General features: G+C 41.6%; 1 protein-coding gene across 1 annotated transcript in view; it reads left to right on the plus strand.

Moving 5' to 3' along the window:
* foxp1b (forkhead box P1b) overlaps window positions 1-27424 on the plus strand; it is a 670786-nt gene that overhangs the window by 121291 nt on the left and 522071 nt on the right. The window contains 1 exon segment of the mRNA XM_061874765.1: window positions 6645-6679. The gene's annotated coding sequence lies outside the window, so the exon portion shown is untranslated.

Consider the following 27424-nt stretch of genomic DNA (forward strand, 5'->3'; position numbering starts at 1 on the left):
TTTCACCAACACTGTGGTCGACCTTGTCTTCGGAGCTCTGTAATTAAGAAGTGCTTGATCCAAGGTTAGGTAGGACGAGTATTTAAACGCAATTAGAGCAAAGCGCAAATTAATTTGCACTCGTTTACAGATTTTTTTTTTTTCTTTTCTTGCAATGTGCCATTATTTGTTTTATCAAGGGAGTTGCCGCTGCTGTGTGTGGTGAGGGTGGTGTTGGTAATAGGAAAAGGCGTTTATTAAATGGGTTTGAATGAGTACTTGTTTGAAAGTGACCTCTTTTGTGTCCCAGTGTTATTAGTTCCACAACTAATGTGTTGTATGGGATCAGGGAATTGTGTTTGTGTGTGTGTGTGTGTGTGTGTGTGTGTGTTTGGGGGTTTCTCCATCGGCTTGCTGCAGCAATGCAATTGAGACAAATAACCCACAAATCAAAGTCAGTCAATCAATCAAAGTTTATTTATATAGCCCTAAATCATGAGTGTCTCAAAGGGCTGCACGAGCCACAACCACATCCTCGGCTCGGATCCCACATCAGGGCAAGGAATAACTCAACCCATCTAGCATAATATTGTGAGAGTCCAGTTCATAGTGGATGTAGTTTAATATTGTGAGAGTCCAGTCCATAGTGGATGTAGTTTAATAGTGTGAGAGTCTAGTCCATAGTGGATCGAACATAATAGTGAGAGTCCAGTCCATAGTGGATCTAACATAATAGTGAGAGTCCAGTCCATAGTGGATCGAACATAATAGTGAGAGTCCAGTCCATAGTGGATCTAACATAATAGTGTGAGAGTCTAGTCCATAGTGGATCAAACATAATAGTGAGAGTCCAGTCCATAGTGGATCTAACATAATAGTGTGAGAGTCCAGTCCATAGTGGATCTAGTTTAATAGTGTGAGAGTCCAGTTCATAGTGGATCGAACATAATAGTGTAAGAGTCCAGTCCATAGTGGATCTAGTTTAATATTGTGAGAGTCTAGTCCATCATGGATCTAACATAATATTGTGAGAGTCTAGTCCATCATGGATCTAACATAATATTTTTAGAGTCCAGTTCATAGTAGATCTTACATAATAGTGTGATAGTCCAGTCCATTGTGGATCTAACATAATATTTTGAGAGTCCAGTCCATAGTGGATCTAACATAATAGTGTAAGAGTCCAGTCCATCGTGGATCTAACATAATAGTGTAAGAGTCCAGTCCATAGTGGATCTAACATAATAGTGTGGGAATCTAGTCCATAGTGGATCTAACATAATAGTGTAAGAGTCCAGTCCATAGTGGATCTAGTTTAATAGTGTGAGAGTCCAGTTCATAGTGGATCAAACATAATAGTGTAAGAGTCCAGTCCATAGTGGATCTAGTTTAATATTGTGAGAGTCTAGTCCATCATGGATCTAACATAATATTGTGAGAGTCTAGTCCATCATGGATCTAACATACTATTTTTAGAGTCCAGTTCATAGTAGATCTTACATAATAGTGTGATAGTCCAGTCCATTGTGGATCTAACATAATATTTTGAGAGTCCAGTCCATAGTGGATCTAACATAATAGTGTGAGAGTCCAGTTCATAGTGGATCGAACATAATAGTGTAAGAGTCCAGTCCATAGTGGATCCAGTTTAATAGTGTGAGAGTCCAGTTCATAGTGGATCAAACATAATAGTGTAAGAGTCCAGTCCATAGTGGATCCAGTTTAATAGTGTGAGAGTCCAGTTCATAGTGGATCAAACATAATAGTGTAAGAGTCCAGTCCATAGTGGATCTAGTTTAATATTGTGAGAGTCTAGTCCATCATGGATCTAACATAATAGTGTAAGAGTCCAGTCCATCGTGGATCTAACATAATAGTGTAAGAGTCCAGTCCATAGTGGATCTAACATAATAGTGTGGGAATCTAGTCCATAGTGGATCTAACATAATATTTTGACAGTCCAGTCCATAGTGGATCTAACATAATAGTGTAAGAGTCCAGTCCATAGTGGATCTAGTTTAATATTGTGAGAGTCTAGTCCATCATGGATCTAACATAATAGTGTAAGAGTCCAGTCCATAGTGGATCTAACATAATAGTGTGGGAATCTAGTCCATAGTGGATCTAACATAATATTTTGACAGTCCAGTCCATAGTGGATCTAACATAATAGTGTAAGAGTCCAGTCCATAGTGGATCTAGTTTTATAGTGTGAGAGTCCAGTCCATAGTGGATCTAGTTTAATAGTGTGAGAGTCCAGTCCATAGTGGATCTAGTTTAATAGTGTGAGAGTGTAGTCCATCGTGGATCTAACATAATATTGTGAGAGTCCAGTCCATAGTGGATCTAACATAATAGTGTGGGAGTCCAATCCATAGTGGATCTAACATAATAGTGTGGGAGTCCAGTCCATAGTGGATCTAACATAATATTGTGAGAGTCCAATCCATAGTGGATCTAACATAATATTGTGAGAGTCCAGTCCATAGTGGATCTAACATAATAGTGTGGGAGTCCAGTCCATAGTGGATCTAACATAATAGTGTGGGAGTCCAATCCATAGTGGATCTAACATAATAGTGTGGGAGTCCAGTCCATAGTGGGTCTAACATAATATTTTGAGAGTCCAATCCATAGTAGATCTAACATAATAGTGTGAGAGTCCAGTCCATAGTGGATCTAGTTTAAAAGTGTGAGTCAACTAGTAAACTCACCATGAAAGTACTAAAACGGTGTAGTGAGTTTACATAATTCACCCATTTAGTTATTAGAGAGTTACGGTCGGAAGGTTTTTCACGGGACACATTTCCGGCGTTGTTGTTGCACTTGTGAGACACGGATGAGGAGATGCTGCTCCGTTATTGATTTAAGTAAAATCTGATTGTGATTTAAAACAGTTAGCTCCATCTTTCGACACTTCTTCCACTCGCGTCCTTGCACGCTACACCGCTACAACAAAGATGGCGGAGAAAAGACGCTGCCGATGGTGAGCCACGTAAATAAGACCGCCCACAAAACAGCGGATCCTGAAGCGACTGTCAGAAAGCGGCTTGAAGATGATCTGTAAAACATCATCCATGCAACATTTTGACCAAAGAACCACTATTACATGTTCTGTAGACCAGTGGTCCCCAACCTTTTTGTATCCGCGGACCGGTCAACGCTTAATGATTTTTTTTCTTTCCTTGTCATGAAAAAGGGACGTTTTTGTCATGAAAAAGGGAGGTTTTTGTGGTTGGTGCACTAATTGTAAGTGTATATTGTGTTTTTTATGTTGATTTAATTTAAAAAATATATATATATATTTTTTTGTTTTTTATTTTTATTTTTTTCAATAAAAATTTATTTTGCGGCCCGGTACCAATCGGGCCACGGCCCGGTGGTTGGGGACCACTGATGTAGACCACAAGGAAGTCGTTTATATACAAAAAAAAAAAAAAAATATGACCCCTTTACTGCGCCCTATAATCCGGTGCACCTTTTGCATGAAAATACACCTGCTCATCGGCATTGCGCCTTATAATCCGGGGCGCCCTATGGTCCGGAAAATACATATACGGAAAATGTGGTCTAGTCCAGTGGTTCTCAACCTTTTTTCAGTGATGTACCCCTTGTGAACATTTTTTTTAGTTCAAGTACCCCCTAATCGGAGCAAAGCATTTTTGGTTGAAAAAAAGAGATAAAGCAGTAAAATATCAATCAATCAATCAATGTTTATTTATATAGCCCCAAATCACAAATGTCTCAAAGGACTGCACAAATCATTACGACTACAACATCCTCGGAAGAACCCACAAAAGGGCAAGGAAAACTCACACCCAGTGGGCAGGGAGAATTCACATCCAGTGGGACGCCAGTGACAATGCTGACTATGAGAAACCTTGGAGAGGACCTCAGATGTGGGCAACCCCCCCCTCTAGGGGACCGAAAGCAATGGATGTCGAGCGGGTCTAACATGATACTGTGAAAGTTCAATCCATAGTGGCTCCAAGACAGCAGCGAGAGTCCCGTCCACAGGAAACCATCTCAAGCGGATCAGCAGCGTAGAGATGTCCCCAACCGATACAGGCGAGCGGTCCATCCTGGGTCCCGACGAGCGGTCCATCCTGGGTCTCGACTCTGGACAGCCAGTACTTCATCCATGGTCATCGGACCGGACCCCCTCCACAAGGGAGGGGGGGACATAGGAGAAAGAAAAGAAGCGGCAGATCAACTGGTCTAAAAAGGAGGTCTATTTAAAGGCTAGAGTATACAGATGAGTTTTAAGGTGAGACTTAAATGCTTCTACTGAGGTAGCATCTCGAACTGTTACCGGGATACAGCACTATGTCATCAGTTTCTGATTTATTAAATTCTTAACTGTCTATGCGACGTCAAGGCTAGGTTAGCCCAGAATTTTTTAATAATGAATGAGGGAAAAACGGAAATTTTAGTTTTTGGTCCGGCCCTCACTGACTTGGGACCGTTGCAAAATGATGTGCGTCCCAAAGTCCCCAGCCTTGGCGTCACTATAGACAGCCATTTTAAACTAGACAAACAAGTCAATGGCGTTTTAAAATCGTGTTTTTATCACCTTCGTCTTTTAGTAAAGGTTAAACCGTTTTTATCTTTTAACCTTTTTGAACAAGTCGTGCATGCTTTTATTTCAAGTGGCCTGGACTACTGCAATGCACTTTATGCTGGCATTAGCCAAAAAGCTCTCTCCCGGTTGCAGTTAGTCCAGAACACGGCAGCACGACTTTTAACAGGGGCCAGGAAACGCCCGCATATAACCCCAATTCTTCAGAGTTTGCACTGGCTCCCTGTTCATTTTAGAATTGATTTTAAAACATTGCTGTTTGTTTTTAAATCTTTACATGGACTGGCACCTCAATATATCTCGGACCTCATCCAAACTTACATCCCTGCGCGCGCTCTGAGGTCCGAGAGCCAGCTCCAGCTCGTGGTGCCCAAGACCAGACTTAAGACCAGGGGAGACAGGACCTTATCTGTGGTCGGCGCTAAGTTCTGGAACACTCTGCCACTCCATGTTCAAACTGCTTCCACAGTGGAGTGTTTTAAGTCTCGTCTTAAGACCCACTTTTATTCTTTTAACACTACGTCAGTTGTGTGGTCCTCTGTCCTCTGTTGTCCTCTGTGTTTTTTATACACTTTGATTTTTTATTTTACTATTTTAATTGATTTTACCCTTTAAATCCATCCATCCATCCATCCATCATCTTCCGCTTATCCGAGGTCGGGTCGCGGGGGCAACAGCCTAAGCAGGGAAGCCCAGACTTCCCTCTCCCCAGCCACTTCGTCTAGCTCTTCCCGGGGGATCCCGAGGCGTTCCCAGGCCAGCCGGGAGACATAGTCTTCCCAACGTGTCCTGGGTCTTCCCCGTGGCCTCCTACCGGTTGGACGTGCCCTAAACACCTCCCTAGGGAGGCGTTCGGGTGGCATCCTGACCAGATGCCCGAACCACCTCATCTGTCTCCTCTCGATGTGAAGGAGCAGCGGCTTTACTTTGAGTTCCTCCCGGATGGCAGAGCTTCTCACCCTATCTCTAAGGGAGAGGAAACTCATTTGGGCCGCTTGTACCCGTGATCTTATCCTTTCGGTCATGACCCAAAGCTCATGACCATAGGTGAGGATGGGAACGTAGATCGACCGGTAAATTGAGAGCTTTGCCTTCCGGCTCAGCTCCTTCTTCACCACAACGGATCGGTACAACGTCCGCATTACTGAAGACGCCGCACCGATCCGCCTGTCGATCTCACGATCCACTCTTCCCCCACTCGTGAACAAGACTCCTAGATACTTGAACTCCTCCACTTGGGGCAGGGTCTCCTCCCCAACCCGGAGATTTTACCCTTTAAAATAGTTTTTAATCATATTTGTTTTTATATTGTTTTTATTGGTTTTATTTTTATTCATTTTTTGTTTTATTCAGTCATTGGTGGAGCATAATATTGTTTTTAACATGGCTGTGCAGCACTTTGGAAACTTTATTGTTGTTTAAATGTGCTATATAAATAAAGTGGATTGGATTGGATTGGATTAAATTGTATAACAGTGCAAAAATATTGCTCATTTGTAGTGGTCTTTCTTGAACTATTTGGAAAAAAGTATATAAAAATAACTAAAAATTTATTAAGAAATACACAAGTGATTCAATTATAAATAAAGATTTCTAGAAGTAATCATCAACTTAAAGTGCCCTCTTTGGGGATTGTAATAGAGATCCATCTGGATTCATCAACTTCATTCTAAACATTTCTTCACAAAAAAAGAAATCTTTAACATCAATATTTATGGAACATGTCCACACTGAAAATTGCATTGTTGTATTTTTTTTCACATTTTATGAACTTACATTCGTATTTTGTTGATTATTCAAAAGCTATATTCATAAATAATTTTTGAAATGTTGCTATTTTTAGAATATTTAAAAAAAAAAATGTCACGTACTCCTTGGCATGCCTTCAAGTACCCCCAGGGGTACACGTACCCCCATTTGAGAACCACCGATATAGTCTCAGGTAAGGATTGTGGATGCTAGGCCAAAATTCCCAGCATTCAGCATTTTACCATGTATATTTCTACACTAGTTCATAAGGTTGATTATATCATATAACAATGTGTTTTTATGTTTTTTTTTTCTCTCCTTCTGCTCACCTGTCCAGCCCAGTCGAGACATCCTGTGGAGCCAGATATCAGGGTAAGTACTTGGCACGCCAGTAGACCTTAAAACCAGCCGGGTCACATTCACATTCTGCAAAAAGTCCAAAAACGTTCTACAAATAATTATACAGATAATTCATTATTTTAAGACTGACCGTGGTCCAGACAATATCTGAGATCATCATGTGCATGTGTTGGATATCTCTCCCAGATGTCATTTTTTCCCTTTTTGGGCGTTTTGAACACATCAAAAACAAACAATGACCCCTTTGCAGAATCCACATCACAAAACAATTCCAAAGCTCAGCGGTATAATGTAAACACAAATGACTAACGTTCACGCCAGGAAGACTTCACCTTAAACAGTTTGTTTTAAAGTTCCTGTCGACCTTTGATAGATGTTTATATTTTTTCTTTTTGTGGTCAATAGTCACTGAGCTCAGACCTACTGTGCTGTAAGTGAAAACCGTGTTCAGGTTGTGCTGAGTAGTCAAGCCTGGTAAGAACAGTGAGAGGATTTTCCTAAAAGATACTTCAGAATCAGAAGAGTTTTATTGCCATTGTTTGAGAACGGGTTCCCAAACTAGGAATCGTGCAACTTAAAATACATATGACACCGAATCGAATAACATGAGCTGTAACTGAGCTATCAGATCTTGTTATTGTTCAAGTCTCTGATGGCCGAGGGGGGAAAAAACTGTTCAGGTTGCGGGAGGTGTGGGTCTAGATCAGGGGTGCCCATTACGTCGATCGCGAGCTACCAGTCGACCGCGGGGGGTGTGTCAGTCGATCTCCAGCCAGGCTTTTAAAAAAAATAGACCTAAAAATTAGTGATCATCAATCTTCACCAAGACGTCACTTAAATGACATTCACGGTACCGGAGGGTCTTGTGAGATGACGCTGGCTGCTGCAAGATCATTATTATTAAAATATGACCCAGAGGAAGGCGAGAAACACTTTTTATTTCAACAAACTCTCGCGCCGTACCTTCCGTCAAAACTCTAAAGGCCGACTGCACATTTCCTATCCTCACAATAAAAGCCCTGCTTCATACTGCCTGCGCTAACTAAATACAGAGTCTCGGAAAACTGGCGTGCACAAGCGATCCCTCAGAAAGCTGGCGTGCACATCACTTGTGCACGCCAGCTTTCCGAGACTCTTATTTTGTTAGCGCAGGCAGCAAGAAGCAGGGCTTTTATTGTGAAGATAGGAAATGTGCAGTCGGCCTTTAGAGTTTTGACGGAAGGGACGGCGCGAGAGTCTGTTGAAATAAAAAGTGTTTCTCGCCTTCCTCTCTGTCATTTTTTCATAATAATGAACTGGCAGCAGCCAGCGTCATCTCACAAGACCCTCGGGTGCCGTGAATGTCAATCAAGCAAGCTACGGAATTTGCCGCCAATGTTTTTCTTGTAAAGTGTATGGAAGCTGGATGAATTAGATGCCAAAAACCAACCACTTTCATGTGGTATTGTACAGAAAGGACAACTTTTTTTTCTCCTCCATTTGAAAATGTGGGCGTTATCATCATTACTGTCTGATTCCAATCAATGCAAGTCATCAGAATCAGGTAATACAGCAACTTATATTCTTGTCTTTGTGAAAGAAAGACATCTATATGTGTTACACATGCTTGTATTATCATTAAACACATTTAACTTGTTTACAAAAATGTCTCTTTCATAAATAAATAAATATAAATGATATATATAAATGAGGTAGATCCCCTCGAGTTGGTCAATTGAAAAGTAGCTCGCCTGCAGAAAAAGTGTGGGCATCCCTGGTCTAGATGGACCGTAGTCTCCTGCCTGAGGGGAAAGGGGAGAATAGTTTGTGTACTGTATAACTTCTGACTTAAGCGATATTTATTCAGTTACATTATTTGGTTTAGTTTAAAATGACTGGCATGTGTGTTACTCAAGATCACTTAGTTAAGGTTTTGTCTAAAAAGGACCTGTATCGTAAAAACAAGGTTCATAATCATAATCAGCCTAGATATTTCATTTTGTCTCCTTATGTTGTTACTAGTTAGTTTAGAGCATGGGTGTCAAACTCTGGCCCGCCGTGTAATTTCATTTGGCCCCTGAGGCAGTATGAAATTAACATTAGAGCAGGCCCGCCAGTTTTATACAGCGTCGGTGCCGCTGTAACAACGCATTCACTACTAATGTTCATACTTGCCAACCCTCCCGATTTTCCCGGACTCCCAAATTTCAGTGCCCCTCCCGAAAATCTCCCGGGGTAAACATTCTCCCGAATTTCTCCCCATTTCTACCCGGACGACAATATTGGGGCCGTGCATTAACGGCACTGCCTTTAGCGTCCTCTACAACCTGTCGTCACGTCCGCTTTTCCTACATAGAAATAGCGTGCCGACCCAGTCACATAATATATGCGACTTTTACACACACACGCACACAAGTGAATGCAAAGCATACTTGTTCAACAGCCATACAGGTCACACTGAGGGTGGCCGTATAAACAACTTTATCAATCTTACAAATATGCACCACACTGTGAACCCACACCAAACAAGAATAACAAACACATTTCGGGAGAACATCTGCACCGTAACACAACATAAACACAACAGAACAAATACTCTGAACTCCTTGCAGCGCTAACTCTCCCGGGACGCTGCAATATACCCCCCCCCCCCAAGCAATAATTTATGTTTTACTCATGCATTTTCTCTTGCTACTTCAAGGTTTGAATGTTTGATTAATTTGTTATTGTTATTTTATTTGCAAATTTATTATTAGCCTGTGGAAAAAGTTTATTTTGATATTTACCTCAATGGGCTGCAAATAGAAAAGAGGCATTCAATTTTTATTTAAATTTTATTGGATATGCCATTGATATTTTTTAATGATTATTATTTAAAACTCGATTTTACATGTCACTATAAAGTTATATAGGCCTTGCTTGTTCAATATTTAATGCAAAACTTGTTTGGGTCCCTATTAAAAGGTTAATTTGTTCAACCTTGGCCCGTGGCTTTGTTCAGTTTTAAATTTTGGCCCACTCTGTATTTGAGTTTGACACCCCTGGTTTAGAGCATGGATGTCAAACTCTGGCCCGCGGGCCAAATTTGGCCCTCCTTGTAATTTCATTTGGCCCTTGAGACAATACCAAACTAACATTAGAGCTGGCCCGCCGGGATTATACACCGCATTCATGGCTAATACTCATACTTGCCTGCCCTCCCAATTTTTCTGAGAGACTCCCGAAGTTCAGTGCCCCATCCCGACAATCTCCCGGGGGAACCATTCTCCCGAATTTCTCCCCATTTCCACCGGGACAACAATATTAGGGGTATGCCTCTAAGGCATTGCTTTTAACGTCCTCTACGTCCTGTCGTCACGTCCGCATTCCCTCCATATAAACAGCGTGCCGGTCAAGCCAAATAATAGATGCGTCTTGTACACCCACACACACAAGTGAATGCAACGCATACTTGGTCAACAGCCACACAGGTCACACTGAGGGTGGCCGTATAAACAACTTTAACACTGTTACAAATATGCGCCACACTGTGAACCCACACCAAACAAGAATGACAAACACATTTCGGGAGAATATCCGCACCGTAACACAACATAAACAAATACTCCGGGACGCTACAATATACACCCCCTGCTACCACCAAACCCCGCCCACCTCATTGTTATTTTGTTTTCAAATTTATTAGCCTGTGGAAAAAGTTGATGTTGATTTTTACCTCAGAAGGCTGCAAATAGAAAAGAGCCATTTAATTTTTTCCTTAAAATTGTATTTAATATACCATTGATGTTTTTTCGTTTGTTTTTTGAAAGTTGATTTTGCACTACAAAGTTATATAAGCGTTGCTTGTTCCATATTCAGTGTTAAAGCAAATCAGTGTAGCAACCTGAGCGATAATGAAGGTTTTATTTGTGCACTTTCTCTTGCTACTTCAAGGCTTGAATGTTTTGATTCATTATTGTTATTTTATTTTCAGATGTATTATTAGCCTGTGGAAACGTTTATTTTGATATTTACCTCAGAAGGCTGCAAATAGAAATTAGGCATTTAATTTGTATTAAAATTGTATTTAATATGCCATTGATATTTTTTAATTATTATTATTATTATTTGAAACTCGATTTTGCATGTCACCAAAAAGTTATATAAGCCTTGCTTGTTTAATATTCAATGCAAAACTTGTTTGGGTCCCTATTAAAAGGTTCATTTGTTCGAACTTGGCCCGCGGCTTTGTTCAGTTTTACATTTTTGGCCCACTCTGTATTTGAGCTTGACACCCCTGGTTTAGAGTCATTGAAAACTGTACTGATTCGAAACGAAAATTAGGGGTCTCCTGATACAACTTTTTTTTACTTTCGATATTGGCGCTTTGAGTTTTGGCCGATAAGAATATTGATTCGCGACGATATCAGCTCGAATCGTTCATTGTTTTGCTGTATGGAATGTTTGGAAAGGGCTTGATCAAGTGAAATTACTCGTAGAGAGAACAATTATTTTTGACACTGTGATTACCAGCGAAATTATTCCTTACTTATCGTGTTAAGCATTTAAGTCTCATCTTAAAACTCATCTGTATACTCTAGCCTTTAAATAGACCTCCTTTTTAGACCAGTTGATCTGCCGCTTCTTTTCTTTCTCCTATGTCCCCCCCTCCCTTGTGGAGGGGGTCCGGTCCGATGACCATGGATGAAGTACTGACTGTCCAGAGTCGAGACCCAGGATGGACCGCTCGTCGGGACCCAGGATGGACCGCTCGCCTGTATCGGTTGGGGACATCTCTACGCTGCTGATCCGCTTGAGATGGTTTCCTGTGGACGGGACTCTCACTGCTGTCTTGGAGCCACTATGGATTGAACTTTCACAGTATCATGTTAGACCCGCTCGACATCCATTGCTTTCGGTCCCCTAGAGGGGGGGGGGTTGCCCACATCTGAGGTCCTCTCCAACGTTTCTCATAGTCAACATTGTCACTGGCGTCCCACTGAATGTGAATTCTCCCTGCCCACTGGATGTGAGTTTTCCTTGCCCTTTTGTGGGTTCTTCCGAGGATGTTGTAGTCGTAATGATTTGTGCAGTCCTTTGAGACATATGTGATTTGGGGCTATATAAATAAACATTGATTGATTGATTGACAATGTAAGCTAAAATTTATCTGAGAGCCAGGTGCAGTCATTAAAAGAGCCAGATCTGGCTCGAGAGCCATAGGTTCCCTACCCCTGATATAGAGGCAACTTGTTTTCGCACTCTACTGCTACTTTTAGCCTACTATGTTTACCTTTTGTAATCGACTTTGCTATAAAACAAGAAAATACCAACCATATGTGCTAATTTGAGGATGTTTTGCTGTAAACTGACTGCAGGACTGCTTGTGGCAGATATTTTAGATACAAACCGATGCTTGTTTTTTGCTGATATCAGAGCGATATCAATATCGTTTGAGGACACTTCCGAAAAGAAAAGGATTTTAAGATGTATATAGTCTTTTCAATCAATCAATCAATCAATGTTTACTTATATAGCCCTAAATCACTAGTGTCTCAAAGGGCTGCACAAACCACCGCGACATCCTCGGTAGGCCCACATAAGGGCAAGGAAAACTCACACCCAGTGGGACGTCGGTGACAATGATGACTATGAGAACCTTGGAGAGGAGGAAAGCAATGGATGTCGAGCGGGTCTAACATGATACTGTGAAAGTTCAATCCATAATGGATCCAACACAGTCGCGAGAGTCCAGTCCAAAGCGGATCCAACACAGCAGCGAGAGTCCCGTTCACAGCGGAGCCAGCAGGAAACCATCCCAAGCGGAGGCGGATCAGCAGCGCAGAGATGTCCCCAGCCGATACGCAGGCAAGCAGTACATGGCCACCGGATCGGACCGGACCCCCTCCACAAGGGAGAGTGGGAAATAGAAGAAAAAGAAAAGAAACGGCAGATCAACTGGTCTAAAAAGGGAGTCTATTTAAAGGCTAGAGTATACAAATGAGTTTTAAGGTGAGACTTAAATGCTTCTACTGAGGTAGCATCTCGAACTGTTACCGGGAGGGCATTCCAGAGTACTGGAGCCCGAACGGAAAACGCTCTATAGCCCGCAGACTTTTTTTGGGCTTTGGGAATCACTAATAAGCCGGAGTCCTTTGAAGGCAGATTTCTTGCCGGGACATATGGTACAATACAATCGGCAAGATAGGATGGAGTTAGACCGTGTAGTATTTTATACGTAAGTAGTAAAACCTTAAAGTCACATCTTAAGTGCACAGGAAGCCAGTGCTGGTGAGCCAGTACAGGTATATATGTATATAAAGGTATATACAGTCTAGGCGTAACATGATCAAACTTTCTTGTTCTTGTCAAAAGTCTAGCAGCCGCATTTTGTACCAACTGTAATCTTTTAATGCTAGACATGGGGAGACCCGAAAATAATACGTTACAGTAATCGAGACGAGTCGTAACAAAAGCATGGATAATGATCTCGGCGTCTTTAGTGGACAGAATGGAGCGAATTTTAGCGATATTACGGAGATGAAAGAAGGCCGTTTTAGTAACGCTTTTAATGTGTGACTTAAAGGAGAGAGTTGGGTCGAAGATAATACCCAGATTTTTTACCGAGTCGCCTTGTTTAATTGTTCGGTTGTCAAATGTTAGAGTTGTATTATTAAATAGAGGTCGGCGTCTAGCGTTATAGAAATTCCTTGCAGGGGTTGAGCATAGCAGATAGTGAATATTCATATTCCTGTTATACTCTGCTTGTGTGAGCTGTGAGCCAAGGGGACTGGAGGGCGATGTGAAGCCATACTTTTAATAAAGCCCAGCTGCTGATGATCAAATAGTGTCCCTAATTAAGACCTAAGTGTACAACCATGTGAAATTCTCTCCGGAATGCTAACAACCTGTGATATTTCCAGAGGAATTTGCTGCGGACGCCTCAAGAAAAGAAGGGAACTGAAGTGGGGGAGGAGGGGCGGCGTTCATGTTGCAAACTAGCATGTTGTTCACATCCATGTCAGATTGAGGCTAATGAAGGCCAGAGTGATCCTTGGATGCGGGGCTTAAGTAAATGATCCTGTTTTTGAATATGTGAGAGCACCATAGGGGTCGTGTGCCTCTCTGCCGCGCTTCTACGTGTTGACTTGTGGTCTGACGACGCCGGTCACTACGGCAGTCACGGTATTCACTCGTGTTGTAAACTATCTTTTTTTACTCCTTAGTTTATTTTCTTACATAGACTGCACACACAGATCTTTCAAAGCTTACTCACTTTATTGAAACGGTATCTCTTTTTTCCAATTGTATTTATTTAATACAGGGGTGCCCACACTTTTTCTGCAGGCGAGCTACTTTTCAATTGACCAACTCGAGGGGATCTACCTCATTTATATATATCATTTATTTATTTATGAAAGAGACATTTTAGTAAACAAGTTAAATGTGTTTAATGATAATACAAGCATGTGTAACACATATAGATGTCTTTCTTTCACGAAGACAAGAATATAAGTTGGTGTATTACCTGATTCTGATGACTTGCATTGATTGGAATCAGACAGTAATGATGATAACGCCCACATTTTCAAATGGAGGAGAAAAAAAGTTGTCCTTTCTGTACAATACCACATGAAAGTGGTTGGTTTTTGGCATCTAATTCATCCAGCTTCCATACACTTTACAAGAAAAACATTGGCGGCAAATTCCGTAGCTTGCTTGATTGACATTCACGGCACCCGAGGGTCTTGTGAGATGACGCTGGCTGCTGCCAGTTCATTATTATGAAAAAATGACAGAGAGGAAGGCGAGAAACACTTTTTATTTCAACAGACTTTCGCGCCGTCCCTTCCGTCAAAACTCTAAAGGCCGACTGCACATTTCCTATCTTCACAATAAAAGCCCTGCTTCATGCTGCCTGCGCTAACAAAATAAGAGTCTCGGAAAGCTGGCGTGCACAAGTGATGTGCACGCCAGCTTTCTGAGGGATCGCTTGTGCACGCCAGTTTTCCGAGACTCTGCCTTTCGTTAGCGCAAGCAGCATGAAGCAGGGCTTTTATTGTGAAGATAGGAAATGTGCAGTCGGCCTTTAGAGTTTTGACGGAAGGTACGTTGAAGGTCTGTTGAAATAAAAAGTGTTTCTCGCCTTCCTAAGGGTCATATTTTAATAATAATGATCTTGCAGCAGCCAGCGTCATCTCACAAGACCCTCCGGTACCGTGAATGTCATTTAAGTGACGTCTTGGTGAAGATTGATGATCACTAATTTTTAGGTCTATTTTTTTTAAAAGCCTGGCTGGAGATCGACTGACACACCCCCCGCGGTCGACTGGTAGCTCGCGATCGACGTAATGGGCACCCCTGATTTAATATATATATATATATATATATATATATATATATATATATATATATATATATATATATATATATATATATATATATATATATATATATACATATATACATATTAGGGCTGTGAATCTTTGGGTGTCCCACGATTTGATTCAATATCGATTCTTGGGGTCATGATTCGATAATATATCGATTTTTTTTTTTTAATCGATTTGATTCTCAATTCAAAAACGATATTTTTCCAATTCAAAACGGTTCTGTATTCATTCAATACATAGGATTTCAGCAGGATCTACCCCAGTCTGCTGACATGCTAGCAGAGTAGTAGATTTAAAAGAAAAAAAAGCTTTTATAATTGTAGAGGACAATGTTTTATCAACTGATTGCAATAATGTAAATTTGTTTTAACTATTAAAGGAACCAAAAATATGACTTATTTTATCTTTGTGAAAATATTGGACACAGTGTGTTGTCAAGCTTATGAGATGCGATGCAAGTGTAAGCCACTGTGACACTATTGTTCTTTTATTTTTATTTTTATAAATATCTAATGATAATGTCAATGAGGGATTTTTAATCACTGCTATGCTGAAATTATAATTAATACTGATACTGTTGTTGATAATATTCATTTTTGTTTCCCTACTTTTGGTTTGTTCTGTGTCGTGTTTGTGTCTCCTCTCAATTGCTCTGTTTATTGCAGTTCTGAGTGTTGCTGGGTCAGTTTCGGTTTTGGAATTAGATTGCATTGTTATAGTATTACTGTGTAGTGGTTTGTTGGATTGATAAAAAAAAAAAAAAAAAAGATTTTTTAAAAATGACAATTGATTCTGAATCGCACAACATAAACAATTCAATTCGTATTAGAATCGATTTTTTCCCACCCCCCATATATATGTATATATATATAATATATATATATATATATATATATATATATATATATATATATATATATATATATCCATCCATCTGTCCATCTTCTTCCGCTTATCCGAGGTCAGGTCGCGGGGGCAGCAGCCTAAGCAGGGAAGCCCAGACTTCCCTCTCCCCAGCCACTTCGTCTAGCTCTTCCCGGGGGATCCCGAGGCGTTCCCAGGCCAGCCGGGAGACATAGTCTTCCCAACGTGTCTTGGGTCTTCCCCGTGGCCTCCTACCGGTTGGACGTGCCCTAAACACCTCCCTAGGGAGGCGTTCGGGTGGCATCCTGACCAGATGCCCGAACCACCTCATCTGGCTCCTCTCGATGTGAAGGAGCAGCGTCTTTACTTTGAGCTCCTCCCGGATGGCAGAGCTTCTCACCCTATCTCTAAGGGAGAGGAAACTCATTTGGGCCGCTTGTACCCGTGATCTTATCCTTTCGGTCATGACCCAAAGCTCATGACCATAGGTGAGGATGGGAATGTAGATCGAACGGTGAATTGAGAGCTTTGCCTTCCGGCTCAGCTCCTTCTTCACCACAGCGGATCGGTACAACGTCCGCATTACTGAAGACGCCGCACCGATCCGCCTGTCGATCTCACGATCCACTCTTCCCTCACTCGTGAACAAGACTCCGAGGTACTTGAACTCCTCCACTTGGGGCAGGGTCTCCTCCCCCAACCCGGAGATGGCACTCCACCCTTTTCCGGGCGAGAACCATGGTCTCGGACTTGGAGGTGCTGATTCTCATTCCGGTCGCTTCACACTCGGCTGCGAACCGATTCAGTGAGATCTGAAGAACCCGGCCAGATGAAGCCACCAGTGAAGTGAAATGAAGTGAATTATATTTATATAGCGCTTTTCTCAAGTGACTCAAAGCGCTTTACATAGTGACACCCAATATCTAAGTTACATTTAAACCAGTGTGGGTGGCACTGGGAGCAGGTGGGTCAAGTGTCTTGCCCAAGGACACAACGGCAGTGATTAGGATGGCAGAAGCGGGAATCGAACCTGCAACCCTCAAGTTGCTGGCACGGCCACTCTACCAACCGAGCTATGCCATCATCTGCTTTCTGCAGATGATGGCATAGCTCTGTCCATAAAAGATATGAATAATTATCTTATTAGACAGAAAATAAGCAAATATCACCCTTATTTGAGATATTTAATGTTACTTAGATTTCGGTTTTTGCAGTGTACTTTTCATCATGGATACTTAGAGTCCACCATGCATTGGCACATATTTCAGCAGTGACTGACAGCTACTCCACCGACGTTCCATCAGATTTGTGTAAACCCAAGTCATGATTGTATACACAGACGGGACGGGGGGGGGAAGCACATTTGCCGGGGTTGCAGTCAGTTTGAGCGCGCAGATAAGCACAACAAAACATGACAGGCAACAGATGTGTCACACAGGCTGAAATCAAGCCGGCGTCCGACCGTAGATCCGCGCTCACCATCAGACGCGGTCGCGGTTACGATGAGGCGAGGAGGCAGAGAACGGCGCCCGCAGATGAGACGAGGCAGCGCCTCCGCGGCTCCCAGCTTTCTTTCTGGGAGAGGACGAGCCTGTTTGGCTGCTTTGACACTTGGAGTCACTTTGTCATCCGGGCTGCTTTCTTGGGCTGGGATGGCATGAGCTCACACTGTTTTCAAATAGCGTCATGTCAGCCATGTGACAGGTAGGCTTCCATCGACACAAAAGGCCAAAGGCGATGTCCTTTTCAATGCACCGTTTGAGTGCAAATTCTTTCTGATCCAAGACAAAAAAAAAAGAGACCCCCAAAACATAATTTGACATTTGTTTACCATGTTTTTTGTTATACTGAGTCCTCCGGATTGACTTATAATAAAGGTCTTAAACTGGGATTTAGTCTTAGGCTTTTGCACTATGTTTTATTTCAACCGTATAAGCTCCTTTACCCTAATTCCTATACGGTCAGTGATCAGGTCAATGCATATGTCAGTCCAAAAAATGAAATAAATAGATACGTTGACTAAATTCTGAGCAAATAAATGACTTACGTTCAAGTAAAACCTTTGAAAATGTGTACAAATATCTTCAGCACATTTTAAATATGCAAGCAAGTAATCACCTGTGATTAATACAGAATAATACAAATTCCAAAATGTGATTAATCTGATTTTTTAAAATATATATATATATATATATATATATATATATATATATATATATATATATATGTGTGTGTGTGTATACATATATATATATATATATATACACATATATATATGTGTATATGTGTGTGTGTGTATACATATATATATATATATATACACATATATATATGTGTATATGTGTATATATATATATACATATATATGTCTTGATTGGATTATCCGGAGAATAGTGCTCGATACCGTGGTAGAGCGCAATATGTAGGTGTGGGAAAAAATCACAAGACTACTTCATCTCTACAGATCTGTTTCATGAGGGGTTCCCTCAATCATCAGGAGATTTTAATGGAAGCATTCACATACAATGGTTTATATAGAGCACAGAGCACCCACCCACTCTGTGCTCTATATAAACCATTGTATGTGAATGCTTCCATTAAAATCTCCTGATGATTGAGGGAACCCCTCATGAAACAGATCTGTAGAGATGAAGTAGTCTTGTGATTTTTTCCCACACCTACATATATACATATGTATATATATATATATATACACATATATATAAATATATATATGTGTATATATATATATATATATACACATATATATATATATGTATATATATATATATGTATATATATATATATATATATATATATATGAATAAAAAATTATTATACATACATATAGAAATGATAAATAAATAAATAAGTACAAACCCTGTTTCCATATGAGTTGGGAAATTGTGTTAGATGTAAATATAAACAGAATACAATGATTTGCAAATCATTTTCAACCCATATTCAGTTGAATATGCTACAAAGACAACATATTTGATGTTCAAACTGATAAATATATATATATATTTTTGCAAATAATCATTAACTTTGGAATTTGATGCCAGCAACACGTGACAAAGAAGTTGGGAACGGTGGCAATAAATACTGATAAAGTTGAGGAATGCTCATCAAACACTTATATGGAACATCCCACAGGTGTGCAGGCTAATTGGGAACAGGTGGGTGCCATGATTGGGTATAAAAGCAGCTTCCATGAAATGCTAAGTAATTCACAAACAAGGATGGGGTGAGGGTCACCACTTTGTAAGCAAATTGTCGAACAGTTTTAGAACAACATTTCTCAACGAGCTATTGCAAGGAATATAGTAATTTTACCATCTACGGTCCGTAAAATCATCAAAAAGTTCAGAGAATCTGGAGAAATCACTGCACGTAAGCGATGATATTACGGACCTTTGATCTCTCAGGCGGTACTGCGTCACAAACCGACATCAGTGTGTGAAGGATATCACCACATGGGCTCAGGAACATTTCATAAAACCACTGTCAGTAACTACAGTTGGTCGCTACATCTGTAAGTGCAAGTTAAAACTCTACTATGCAAAGCCAAACCCATTTATCAACAATATTCTGAAACGCCGCCGGCTTGGCTGGGCTTGAGCTCACCTAAGATGGACTGATGCAAAGTGGAAATGTGTTCTGTGGTCTGACGAGTCCACATTTCAAATTGTTTTTGGAAATATTCGACATCGTGTCATCCAGACCAAAGGGGAAGCGAACCATCCAGACTGTTATTGACGCAAAGTTCAAAAGCCAGCATCTGTGACGGTATGGGGGTGCATTAGAGCCCAAGGCATGGGTAACTTACACACCTGTGAAGGCACCATTAATGCTGAAAGGTACATACAGGGTTTGGAACAACATTTGCTGCCATCTAAGTGTCGTCTTTTTCGTGGACGCCCCTGCTTATTTCAGCAAGACAATGCCAAGCCACATTCAGCATGTGTTAGAACAGCATGGCTTCGTAAATAAAGAGTGTGGGTACTTTCCTGCCCCGCTTTCAGTCCAGACCTGTCTCCCATGGAAAATGTGTGGCGCATTATGAAGCGTAAAATACGACAACAAGACCCCGGACTGTTGAACGACTGAAGCTCTACATAAAACAAGAATGGGAAAGAATTCCATTTTCAAAGCTTCAAATATTAGTTTCCTCAGTTCCCAAACGTTTATTGAGTGTTGTTAAAAGAAAAGGTGATGTAACACAGTGGTGAACATGCCCTTTCCCAACTACTATGCCGCCATCTTAAGCGCCTGTCACGCGTTCGCGACGCACTTGCTGGAGTGCAGGTAAGAACTTGATTTTTGATAAAACAACAGTACACTAACACAAAATGACAAAATAAAGCGCCTGCCTACGCACGGGAAGCTAAAGCTAAAACTTAGCAGGAGACTAAAGTACAAAACAAAAGACGTACCGAGCGCACGCGAAGCTACGGCGGAACTTAGCACCAAAGAAACTCTAAGACAGGATACCAACCGTGACTTGTTGTGTAAAGCAAACAATGGTTCAAGGACGAACTAAGGAATAACGCAGGCTTATATACTCAAACAATAATTAGAACACAGGTGTGCCTGACGCCAGAGCAGGTGAACAAATGACGAAACCGTGGAAACGAGACAAAACAGGACATGCATAAAAACAAGGATCTGCCGAGTCTAGAACTAAACATGATTAGAACCTATAAACGACAAAACAATAAACGATCCGCATAGCGGACCGTGACAGCGCCGTCTTTATCATGGACGCCCCTGATTATTTCAGCAAGACAATGCCAAGCCACATTCAGCACGTGTTGCAGCCATGAAATTCAAATGTAATTATTATTTGCTAATCAATCAATCAATCAATGTTTACTTATATAGCCCTAAATCACTAGTGTCTCAAAGGGCTGCACAAACCACCACGACATCCTCGGTAGGCCCACATAAGGGCAAGGAAAACTCACACCCAGTGGGACGTCGGTGACAATGATGACTATGAGAACCTTGGAGAGGAGGAAAGCAATGGATGTCGAGCGGGTCTAACATGATACTGTGAAAGTTCAATCCACAATGGATCAGTCGCGAGAGTCCAGTCCAAAGCGGATCCAACACAGCAGCGAGAGTCCCGTTCACAGCGGAGCCAGCAGGAAACCATCCCAAGCGGAGGCGGATCAGCAGCGCAGAGATGTCCCCAGCCGATACACAGGCAAGCAGTACATGGCCACCGGATCGGACCGGACCCCCTCCACAAGGGAGAGTGGGACATAGAAGAAAAAGAAAAGAAACGGCAGATCAACTGGTCTAAAAAGGGAGTCTATTTAAAGGCTAGAGTATACAAATGAGTTTTAAGGTGAGACTTAAATGCTTCTACTGAGGTAGCATCCCGAACTGTTACCGGGAGGGCATTCCAGAGTACTGGAGCCCGAACGGAAAACGCTCTATAGCCCGCAGACTTTTTTTGGGCTTTGGGAATCACTAATAAGCCGGAGTCCTTTGAACGCAGATTTCTTGCCGGGACATATGGTACAATACAATCGGCAAGGTAGGATGGAGCTAGACCGTGTAGTATTTTATACGTAAGTAGTAAAACCTTAAAGTCACATCTTAATAAAAAAAAAAAGTTTTTAAGTTTGAACATGGGCTTCACGGTGGCAGAGGGGTTAGTGCGTCTGCCTCACAATACGAAGGTCCTGCAGTCCTGGGTTCAAATCCAGGCTCGGGATCTTTCTGTGTGGAGTTTGCATGTTCTCCCCGTGAATGCGTGGGTTCCCTCCGGGTACTCCGGCTTCCTCCCACCTCCAAAGACATGCACCTGGGGATAGGTTGATTGGCAACACTAAATTAGCCCTAGTGTGTGAATCAATCAATCAATCAATGTTTACTTATATAGCCCTAAATCACTAGTGTCTCAAAGGGCTGCACAAACCACCACGACATCCTCGGTAGGCCCACATAAGGGCAAGGAAAACTCACACCCAGTGGGACGTCGGTGACAATGATGACTATGAGAACCTTAGAGAGGAGGAAAGCAATGGATGTCGAGCGGGTCTAACATGATACTGTGAAAGTTCAATCCACAATGGATCCAACACAGTCGCGAGAGTCCAGTCCAAAGCGGGTCCAACTCAGCAGCGAGAGTCCCGTTCACAGCGGAGCCAGCAGGAAACCATCCCAAGCGGAGGCGGATCAGCAGCGCAGAGATGTCCCCAGCCGATACACAGGCAAGCAGTACATGGCCACCGGATCGGACCGGACCCCCTCCACAAGGGAGAGTGGGACATAGAAGAAAAAGAAAAGAAACGGCAGATCAACTGGTCTAAAAAGGGAGTCTATTTAAAGGCTAGAGTATACAAATGAGTTTTAAGGTGAGACTTAAATGCTTCTACTGAGGTAGCATCTCGAACTGTTACCGGGAGGGCATTCCAGAGTACTGGAGCCCGAACGGAAAACGCTCTATAGCCCGCAGACTTTTTTTGGGCTCTGGGAATCACTAGTAAGCCGGAGTCCTTTGAACGCAGATTTCTTGCCAGGACATATGGTACAATACAATCGGCAAGATAGGATGGAGCTAGACCGTGTAGTATTTTATACGTAAGTAGTAAAACCCTAAAGTCACATCTTAATAAAAAAAAAAAAGTTTTTAAGTTTGAACATGGGCTTCACGGTGGCAGAGGGGTTAGTGCGTCTGCCTCACAATACGAAGGTCCTGCAGTCCTGGGTTCAAATCCAGGCTCGGGATCTTTCTGTGTGGAGTTTGCATGTTCTCCCCGTGAATGCGTGGGTTCCCTCCGGGTACTCCGGCTTCCTCCCACTTCCAAAGACATGCACCTGGGGATAGGTTGATTGGCAACACTAAATTGGTCCTAGTGTGTGAATGTTGTCTATCTGTGTTGGCCCTGCGATGAGGTGGCGACTTGTCCAGGGTGTACCCCGCCTTCCGCCCGATTGTAGCAGAGATTGGCGCCAGCGCCCCCCGCGACTCCAAAAAGGGAATAAGCGGTAGAAAATGGATGGATGGAAGTTTGAACATCAAATATCTTTGTAGTGCATTCAACTGAATATGGGTTGAAAAGGATTTGCAAATCATTGTATTCTGTTTATATTTACATCTAACACAATTTCCCAACTCATATGGAAACGGGGTTTGTATATTCACGCAGGACTGACTGTTACCTGGACTATTTCTATTAAAGCACCTACTGGTGAAGTTCGACTGATGAAACAAACACACAGTTGCACATAAAAGCCGATCGGCTCTTTCAATTTTATTTTGCATGTGGGCGGAACATACATGCAACAAAGTGGCCCCAGCATGTGCATAAATTGTAAAATAAAATAAATGGCGTTTTGAAGTTGCGCATTAACCCTCAACGTCTTCCACCTTTGATGTGGGGAAACAAAACTGTATGCTTACCATACGACCAAACATGTAAATTTAAATGGTAATATCTGGTTCTAAAACGCACAATTTGAATATTGAAATGCCCCTACTTAACAATATGATGCATTATGGATTTTAGTATTTGCATACAAGTGTTTGGTGGTTTGGATGAGGGTATTAAAAAGACATAGGCAGATACATGAATTCTGCAAAGGCAATGGCGGTCAATACTGTCCCACCTCAGGGCTGCTGGACGAACATAGCACGACTAAATATATGTGGCTTCAAAGTGTGATGTGCTAAACGCAATGCATTGTGGGTCTCGCGGGCCTCTGAAAAGCTTATTTGCATAGCTTAATGCAAGCATCTCCATTTTTCTACCGCTTATTCCCTTTGGGTCGCGGGGGGCGCTGGTGCCTATCTCAGCTACAAGGAAGGCGGAGTACACCCCGGACAAGTCGCCACATCATCACAGGTTCGTTTGTTTAACAAGTTAAAAACATGGCGCAAACATGCATCGTCATTAACTGCCACAATTTTTGTCATCGTTGTCAACAAACAGTAAATAAGACATCACTTACTGTATAAGGTCTGCTGTCATTAGGATGCCGACTGCTAGGATGTTCATAAAGTGGGGCAAAAAAAGTATTTAGTCAGCCACCGATTGTGCAAGTTCTCCCACTTAAAATGATGACAGAGGTCTGTAATTTTCATCATAGGTACACTTCAACTGTGAGAGACAGAATGTGAGAAAAAAAATCCAGGAATTCACATTGTAGGAATTTTAAAGAATTTATTTGTAAATTATGGTGGAAAATAAGTATTTGGTCAACCATTCAAAGCTCTCACTGATGGAAGGAGGTTTTGGCTCAAAATCTCTCAATACATGGCCCCATTCATTCTTTCCTTAACACGGATCAATCGTCCTGTCCTCTTAGCAGAAAAACAACCCCAAAGCATGATGTTTCACCCCCATGCTTCACAGTAGGTTTGGTGTTCTTGGGATGCAACTCAGTATTCTTCTTCCTCCAAACACGACGAGTTGAGTTTATACCAAAATACCACCCCCATGAGTTAATACCATAAAGTTCTATTTTGGTTCCATCTGATGATTCAAATGATTTTGAAATAAGGTTTACATTTGATTGTAATGATTTTCTAGATTTGCTAGAATGATTTTTTTGAATTTTAATCATAATAAGTTTGAAGAAAGATTTCACAAATATTATTCGTCGAAAAAACAGAAGCTAAAATGAAGAATTAAATTAAAATGTATTTATTATTCTTTACAATAAAACAAATACATTTACTTGAACATTGTTTTAAATTGTCAGGAAAGAAGAGAAAGGAATTTAAAAGGTAAAAAGGTATGAAAATCCTAAAATAATTTTTAAGGTTGTATTTTCCCCCCAAAATTTTCTTTCTGAAAGTTATAAGAAGCAAAGTAAAAAAAATTAATGAATGTATTCAAACAAGTGAAGACCAAGTCTTTAAAATAATTTCTTGGCTTTTCAAATTCTATTTGAGTTTTGTCTCTCTTAGAATAAAAATCCTGCGAGGAAGTGGCGACTTGTCCAGGGTGTACCCCGCCTTCCGCCCGATTGTAGCTGAGATAGGCGCCAGTGCCCCCCGCAACCCCAGAAGGGAATAAGCAGTAGAAAATGGATGGATGGATGGATAGAATAGAAATGTCGAGCAAAGCGAGACCAGCTTGCCAGTAAATAAATAAAATTTAAAAAATTGAGACAGCTCACTGGTAAGTGCTGCTATTTGAGCTACTTTTAAAACAGGCCAGCGGGCTACTCATCTGGTCCTTACGGGCTACCTGGTGCCCGCGGGCACGGCGTTGGTGACCCCTGAGTTAAGGTATGTAAATACATATTTACAAAGGCAGACGCGCGCAAATTTCAGGACTTATGTAGATCCTAAATACACAACAGCAGGTACCAGAAGGTAAGAAAAGTTGGTTTTGCATAATATCGCGAAACAAAATGCACGATAAAATGTCTTCTAATAGGTGCTATTTTGCGGTCCTCATACACACACCATAATAATACTCGTATGTTGAAGTCTACATCTGACAACCGTAGCAATAATGAACCGACAATCCATCAAGCTTTTGGAGCGCCGTGTGTAATGTTCTATAATCTTTTCGTGTAGTTTACTGCCGTCATTTTGCAGCCTACACATATCTCTTATGTGTGACTGCCATCTACCGGTCACACTTATCACTACACTATGTACCAAATAAGATAACTTCGAAGTTGGTAAGCACAACCAAAAGTATTCCATACATTAGGTGCATCGGGTTATAAGGCGCACTGTCGATTTTTGAGAAAATGAAAGGATGCCTTATAGACTGAAAAATACGGTAAATGTGCACTTTCCTGCGTTCAAGGTACTCAAAGCACTTTCGCCTTTTGGTATCGCAGCATCGGGAGGATCAATCAATCAATCAATCAATGTTTATTTATATAGCCCCACATCACAAATGTCTCAAAGGACTGCACAAACCATTACGACTACAACATCCTCGGAAGAACCCACAAAAGGGCAAGGAAAACTCACACCCAGTGGGCAGGGAGAATTCACATCCAGTGGGACGCCAGTGACAATGCTGACTATGAGAAACCTTGGAGAGGACCTCAGATGTGGGCAACCCCCCACCCCCTCTAGGGGACCTAAAGCAATGGATGTCGAGCGGGTCTAACATGATACTGTGAAAGTTCAATCCATAGTGGCTCCAACACAGCCGCGAGAGTTCAGTTCAAAGCGGATCCAAGACAGCAGCGAGAGTCCCGTCCACAGGAGACCATCTCAAGCGGAGGCGGATCAGCAGTGTAGAGATGTCCCCAACCGATACACAGGCGAGCGGTCCATCCTGGGTCCCGACGAGCGGTCCATCCTGGGTCTCGACTCTGGACAGCCAGTACTTCATCCATGGTCATCGGACCGGACCCCCTCCACAAGGGAGGGGGGGACATAGGAGAAAGAAAAGAAGCGGCAGATCAACTGGTCTAAAAAAGAGGTCTATTTAAAGACTAGAGTATACAGATGAGTTTTAAGGTGAGACTTAAATGCTTCTACTGAGGTAGCATCTCGAACTGTTACCGGGAGAGCATTCCAGAGTACTGGAGCCCGAACGGAAAACGCTCTATAGCCCGCAGACTTTTTTTGGGCTCTAGGAATCACTAATAAGCCGGAGGCTTTCGAACGCAGATTTCTTGCCGGGACATATGGTACAATACAATCGGCAAGATAGGCTGGAGCTAGACCGTGTAGTATTTTATACGTAAGTAGTAAAACCTTAAAGTCACATCTTAAGTGCACAGGAAGCCAGTGCTGGTGAGCCAGTACAGGCGTAATGTGATCAAACTTTCTTGTTCTTGTCAAAAGTCTAGCAGCCGCATTTTGTACCAACTGTAATCTTTTAATGCTAGACATGGGGAGACCCGAAAATAATACGTTACAGTAATCGAGACGAGACGTAACAAACGCATGGATAATGATCTCGGCGTCTTTAGTGGACAAACCAGCATCCTTCTGATTGGTAGACGACTACTCTCACACCTGAGCGACAATACCCTTCACGACCAAGCCAAAGTATTGATAAAGAGGACCAAAGTTCTCACACACTATCATCCCTGGTCTCCAGAGAGTCTGTAATCCGGACACTTGCAGTGAAACCAAACGTGTGCGCCACAATTTACTGTTTACATTAATAATTCTTCCAAGTTCAGAAGTTTCTCAAATTAGTCATTAATATTTCACCAGGACTTCAAATTAATCCGTACAGAAATTATCCTTTTTAAATAATTGAATTGTGTATTAATAATTCAACGGAAGGAATGTTGAGCCAAGATGAGGTAAAAAATAAATGAGACATTGTAAATGAAACATCTTTACAATGGCTTTAACATTTTTCATAATGGCACTCAATCAGAAAAACACCAAATTACTGCTGAGAAAAAAAAAAAACATGTACATTAGTCCAGAACAAAAAGAGTACAATGAATGTGAAAGCACATCTGTTTAAATAAAAAAAAAAAAAAACGGCAGAAAAAACATCATACGGCTGGAAAAAGCGGTTGATTTTGCAATGCATTGTGGGCATGCAGTAGCCATTTTTGTTGGCCAAAACTTTTGTTGACATGACAT

Source organism: Nerophis ophidion, linkage group LG16, assembly GCF_033978795.1.
Source record: "Nerophis ophidion isolate RoL-2023_Sa linkage group LG16, RoL_Noph_v1.0, whole genome shotgun sequence".
Taxonomy (NCBI): Eukaryota; Metazoa; Chordata; class Actinopteri; order Syngnathiformes; family Syngnathidae; genus Nerophis; species Nerophis ophidion.